The following is a 6,679-nucleotide window of genomic DNA, read 5'->3' on the forward strand; positions in this document are numbered from 1 at the left end:
ATTTCACTAAACGGTTACAGATTATTAAGTTATTTAATTTAACCAATGGATACACATGTTTATTTAAGGTTTAATATGAGTTATTGACATTAAAATACATTCACAAAGTGGGATACGTTTCCTATCACAGAATCTCCCAAATATCCTTAAAAGTAGAATCGCAAGCCATTTGACTCCCAGCCATGGAGATTCTGTTATCAGCACTTCTCCCTTTTTCCACAAGAGCAGCTCAAACATGAATGGCAAAATATCCTAGTTTGCAAATGTTTTCCACATAATTATGGCTCTGCCATATTTGTCACTTAATACATCATCTGCTGCATAATCTGAGAATTTTAACTAATAGATTGTTTATAGCCCAAACGGATCAAAAGTTACTAAAAAATGTGACGTGCTGCTGTGAAGTGGAGGACCCTTTGCAAAGGTTGACTGGTTACCTTTCTCACTGCTGCACTTGTATGTTCCACTGGAACTAATAAGGAAAAATCTTTGCATAGACTGTTAGCATGTGTAAAAATGACAAAATAATAAAGTATCAGAAAATGTATAGCACCATTAATACCAGTGTAGGATGTCAGAGCACTTTACATCACACATATTACATAGAGACAATCAGTCATACGTTTGCAAATCACTGTATAGGATAATGTTGCATAAGACAAAGGACTACAAGGTGTAGGAGTCACATGACAACCATACTAGTAGGCAGCATAGTTTAGCAGTGATTGGTCTGGAGAAACACAAGCTCGGGGGCAGATTTACAAGAAAGTGACGCATCTGTAGAGAAGCGCCACTTTCCCTGCGCCAACATGCAAATCCCTTGCTTCACCATGGATGCGCCGTATTTACAATACGGCGCACCATGGCGCAAAGTTTGACAGATGCGTTGGAAATTCTGACACATCTGTTGACGGAAAAGTCACGCATTGCTGGAGTCGTGTCGCAAGCACTACGCAACTCCAGCAATGGTCAGGGGCGTCTTATGCCTAACATGCTGCGTCACTCCTGACGCCTGCTTCAAGCAGGCGCAGGGTTTTGACGCAGCATGGACGTAAAAATTACTCAGTGGAATCTTGTAGATTTCACTGCATCACTTTTACAGGGCTTCCTGCGACGGAACGCCCACCCTGTATACATTAAACCTGACGCAGGTTTAATGTGGCGCAGGGCTTCACAACGTGACGCATCTCCCTAGATGCATCACGCTGTAAATGGGCCGCAACTTTTACGCTGCCACTGCATCACAAAAGTGACACAACGATGGAGCAAAAGTGACGCAAGGGGCTTGTAAATCTGCCCCTCAGAATTTAAAACGTGATACCATGGTTGGGGGTTCTCTTTAAAAATCAGAATTGGTTTCTACTAAAGTGAACCCTTTTTTGCAACATTAGGATAATCAAAGATTGGGGAAAAAAACATAACGCTCTAATTTATACCCTGCAGTTTGCATTCAGCTCTTACATGACAGGTAATAGCTCACTGTTCTATGTTAGGTTTTTAACTTATTAACTGCAAGTAACAATAGGGTCTCTCCGACAAAAGCAGTAACCCACTGACCTATTTACATTATGCGCACTTTGTGATCTGCATGGTACATGTTTTTAGCAGCAGGCACATTAACCCTCTTTGCTTCCTTTCCATGAGTCAAAACGTCCACTAGACAAAACACCATCTCTCTCCACTAAGAACATTAATCACTGGGGTTATCATTACATTTTTATTTTTGCCGAAAATTGTTTGAGGCCAGGAAGGAGGCAGCAAGTGCTTTTAAAACCATATTATTCTTGCAAACACAATGCCCCCACCTGAAGTCAGCACCGGCCGCGATCCGTGCAGGTAACAGCGGTGGAGCGGTGGGGCCGGGTAAGGGGGGATTTTGAGGGATGATGCCAAGGGAAAATTAACTATTTATTAAATTATCCCTCAGCATCGTACTTCCAAATCCCCCCCCATCTGTCTCACCGCTGTTTCCTGCACGGACTGCCGCTGGTCAGCGCCTGGTACGGTCTCTCTGCCCTAGAGCCACCGTGCTCTAGGGTCCTGTGACCTCAGTGACAGAGTCACTGTCACTCTATGGTATGCTGCTTCATAGGCCTGCCTGCAATACTGGAGGTGATCTTCAGAATAAATTATGGCGGACAGGCCTTCAAGGTTAACCCACACTTGCCACTGCTAGGGTCCACCTGCTGGTGCTAAGACACCAGGGCTTTTAAGATCTTGTGGGGCCTTCTAAGGTCTAGCATGGGAATGTGCTCCCTCAGGGGGAGTGGTCTGGTGGGCTGGTCATGAAGGCTGAACCTGGTTCCCCAGTTCCAAATTCAGCAGCTCTGACCGTAGTGTCACATCCTCTCTCCCACTGAACACCATACTGCCCCACTGAGAGAAACTTGCACTGCACTGACCCGCTATAAACACCTAGATGTGACTCCATTCAAATTATGCACTAAACAAGAGCAATATGCTACCTAAAAAAACTTAACAACATCCTATATAAAGCAAACACTCATAGGGAATGCAAGATTAAGTAAAGGATGTGAAATGTAAGCAGGAAAAACATGGTTACCTTTTTCTCTTCACACTCATTAGTCGGAAATTAGTGAGTGTTTTTGCCTGAAAAGTTAAGGCCATGACCGCAGGGCCCAGAAGGGACCCATTTCAATGTCCATTGTTTATATCCTTACAAAACAGCAGTATGGTTTAAAAAGACCACATTCGTGAACACACAGCCGCTGTACACATTTTGGGCCAGATGTACGACGGAAAATTCCATGCGCAAACAGATTTGGGACCCTTTTACGCATGCAAATTTCCTCTGGGCCAAGCACTAACACTATTTTGCGAGTCGCAAATAATTTGCAACTCACAAAATAGTGTTTTGCGACTCGCTATTAGGAAGGGGCGTTCCCTTCCTAATAGCGACTCACAAGCCATGTACGAATGTTTTGCAACCGCAATTGCTGTTGCAAAACACCTGCAATTTACCACCTTCTTCAAGAGGGTTGTAATGCAATCGCAAAAGGGAAGGGGTCCCTAGGCGCCCCCTTCCCCTTTTCAAATGTAGGGGAAACTATTTTGTAGGGGCAGGCAGAGGTCTCAGGGACCACTACCTTCCCTTAGAAAAAGAAATTAAAACGTTTCATTTTTTAAAAAAATGCATCCCGTTTTCCTTTAAGGAAAACGGGCTGCATTAAAAAAAACTGCTTTATTTAAAAGCAGTCCCGGACATGGAGGTCTGCGGAGCCCAGCAGGCCACCATCCCAGTGGGTATGCAAATTGTGAGTGCCTCAATAATATTCATGAGGCTCGCATTTTGCGACCCCATTGGGAATCGCAATCAGTGTCTCAGACAGTGTTGTACATTTGAAATTGCAACTCGTAAATTGCGACTCGCAATTGAGCGCAATTTGCGAGTTGCAATTTCAAATGGTCGCACATCTGGCCCTTTGTTTTCCAATTCACCCATCAAGCAGGTATTTCAGTACCTCCAGGAATAGTGCACTTTCCAGCCCAGGGAAAACAATGTTGTTCAAAGAGAGACGAGAAAACAAAGGTAGCGCTTTACTGGCAAACACTGTAAAGTGGTACTAATGTGTTTAGATGTGAATAAATCAATCTGGCCACTTTGCAACCACTCTGTCTTGCTTTAGTTAGTTAGTTATTTTTCATATTTTAAATGTTTTATTTCTCCCCACCCCGAGGCTGCACTTAGAAAGTGAAAAATGTCAGAAAAAGACGACGTTTCCAGCAAAAGTGTTTATCTTTTTTGGATCCATTTTACTGTTGAGCAAATAAACGAAAGGGGGAAAGAGAAGGTAATACCCATTTCTTGAACTGTCGGTTTTAAGTAAATGAGGAGGAGCGAGAAAGAAAGGGAGGGAAGAGGGGGAACAAAGAGAGGGGGGGCAGTTGCCAGCGGCAGGAGAACTGGACACTGTCCTTGTCTTCACTGGTGACGAAGGAAAAGACAGAGTCCTTTTCCTTCTATGCCCATTCATCCCGTCCCCAAAAGCTGAGCCTTAACTATCGGCCTTGGCATTTTTGCCGTCCGGGAGGCATGTTTAAAATAAAAAAGTAAGGAATAGGAATCTATGAAATTAAAGAAGTAGGGGCACGCCGTGCCCTGCCGATTCCGCCCACTTCAACCACTGCTTTTGAATGCTGATACAATGTGTTGTATGTAAATAGTAGGGCTAGGATTGGCTGCCCCATCAGTAGCAGTGATTACCACTACCATTCTTTGCATTTAAACAGTCCACTGATATCTGTGTTCGGCGCTGCCATTGTTTGTATGCAAATGGTACAGGTTACTGTTGGATGCCCCAGCAATGTCTGTGATTGTCATTACCATTCTCTGCTTGTAAATCGTTTTGTTTGTGCTGCCTGTCCTATTGATATATGTGATTGCACAAATAAAGTGCATTTTTTGTAATTCTAAAGTGTGGTGGTAACAAATATTTTAATGGGAACAAAACAAATCAATACACTAGGTGATGGCATTTCCACACATTATTATTTGTGCACTGCAGTGATTGATTTTAGCTGTTGGTTTCTGGTGCTGGGCACCAGCACTTAATTGTCAACACCGGCGCTTGTGATAGTCTGCCACAAGGTGGCGCTGTCTGATAAGAGATGACCAGAACAACAGTTATTTATTAATTCAATATACATTAAAAATGAATATTACCTGCTGCCCATGCCATTCTTACAGCGCTTGGGGCTTCGAATAGTCCAAATTGTCAGACTTGAAGGAGTGTGATGGTTAGTAGTTGTGTTGCTACTATCATTGGCAGCATGGTTGGGGCAATGTGTGGTGCATGTTGCAGGGCCTTCTGATGAGAGCCCTGGCACTAATTCTTTTTTACAAATTAAGCACTGGTGCACTGTATAGTTTTATCATTAAAACTGTATGTCTGCGGAAGGATCATTAACGGCGAGTGGCCTGAGCGATCGATGGCGCCAGCCCGAAGCCCTCGGCCCACCTCCTGCAAGCACACACTGTAGGCACAGGGCCCGGCCCTGTCCTGGCGCACCCCAGCCGGCGGAGCGGTCCGCAGCCTACATGGGGCACCTGGGTGAGGACCGGGACTTCGGCGGGCCTATTCCCCCAGGAAGGACCCAACCGACGCATGAGGGACCGGGGATGGGGGCGACCCCCGTCCCCTGTCCCTTTCTGGGAGGGGCACAGCGGTAGGCCCTCCCACAACGGAACCCAAGCTCACCCGGCACGACCCCCGTGGTTAGGGGGAAACCGATGGCTCGGGGCCATCCGGTGACAGGCGACTGACGTATAGTTGGGGCGACCCTCCCTCGTTGCCAGGTACGCGGTTCAACCCAGGCCCGAGCGGCCGTGCCGAGGGGTTTGAAGACTCACGCAGTCCCTCCTGGGTTACTCCGGGAGGGACCGGCGGCTGCAGGGCTGCCTGCTCCCTTGGCTCCATGAGTGCCCTTCCTCACCGGCGGGTGGGTGGGGGTGCTCCCGGGCCGAGCGCCTGGTATCATTTTTCTTCTCCAAACGGTGCAGTCTGACTCCCAGAGGGGAAGCCTTGAACCGGGCAAATGGGCCGTCTCGCTGTGCGGGCGGTGGACGGATGGCGTCGCCTTCCTCCCGCCTCTCCTGCGCCTGCAGGTGGGCGAACATTTTGAAAAGTTGCCTGTGGATCACTCCGCTCGCACGTCGATGAAGAACGCAGCTAGCTATGAGAATTAGTGTGAATTGTAGGACACATTGATCATCGACACTTCGAACGCACCTTGTGGTCCCTGGGTTCCTCCCAGGGCCACGCCTGTCTGAGGGTCGCATGATCGTCAAACGCCCCGGGGCTTCACCGGGACGCGTCTGGGGCCGTCGCAGGGTTAGCTACACTTCCCTTAACCCCCCCACAAGGTCAGACCCCCGATCGCCTGTGGCAGGGTCCCTCGCGGGGTCCTGCCATGGATGTATGCCGCCGGCGCGCCTGGCCCCCGAGAAGAAGGGATCTGGTAACCGGTCCACCCCAGGCCCGTGCCGGGACACCTGACTGCATGCCGCGCATGGCTGTCTGTGGTGTCCCACCGGCTGCCAGCACACATGTGCCTCGGGCACCCACCTCCACGGCTGGCTTCCCGGGGAGAGCTAACCCCCTCCAGATCCGATCCGGGGAAAGAGGGCGCGCGTGCTGCCGGGATGCCAAGCACCTGCTCCGGCAAGAGCCTGGCCTCCCCCGGTGGCTCCCCCTGACGCTTCGGCATTTTTCTTCCAACTACAACCTCAGATCAAACGTGGTGACCCACTGAATTTAAGCATATTACTAAGCGGAGGAAAAGAAACTAACCAGGATTCCCCCAGTAACGGCGAGTGGAGAAGGAAGAGCCCAGCGCCAAATCCCCGCCCGGCGGCGGGCGCGGGAAATGTGGCATACAGAAGACCGACTCCTCGGCGTCGCTCAGGGGGACCGTCTGATCAAGGCTCACCCTGCGGATGGTGTTAAGCTGGTAGAGGCCACCGGCGCACCGGGATCGGGTCTTCTCGGAGTCGGGTTGCTTGGGAATGCAGCCCAAAGTGGGTGGTAAACTCCATCGAGGGCTGACTACGGGCACGAGACCGATAGCCAACAAGTACCGTAAGGAAAAGTTGAAAAGAACTTTGAAGAGAGAGTTCAAGAGGGAGTGAAACCGTTGAGAGGTAAACTGGAAGGGTCCG

The 6,679-nt window shown here is 48.7% G+C and overlaps 1 non-coding gene and 1 pseudogene across 1 annotated transcript; both read left to right on the forward strand.

Moving 5' to 3' along the window:
* Positions 1 to 5,642: 5,642 nt before the first annotated feature.
* On the forward strand, positions 5,643 to 5,797 carry LOC146810688 (5.8S ribosomal RNA). Its single transcript, XR_014967079.1, has one exon. It is a non-coding gene; the product is annotated as a 5.8S ribosomal RNA (ribosomal RNA).
* Positions 5,798 to 6,242: 445 nt separating this feature from the next.
* Positions 6,243 to 6,679, forward strand: part of LOC146810689 (28S ribosomal RNA) — an 8,184-nt pseudogene continuing 7,747 nt past the window's right edge.

Source organism: Triturus cristatus, chromosome 7 (genome assembly GCF_964204655.1).
Source record: "Triturus cristatus chromosome 7, aTriCri1.1, whole genome shotgun sequence".
Classification (NCBI taxonomy): Eukaryota; Metazoa; Chordata; class Amphibia; order Caudata; family Salamandridae; genus Triturus; species Triturus cristatus.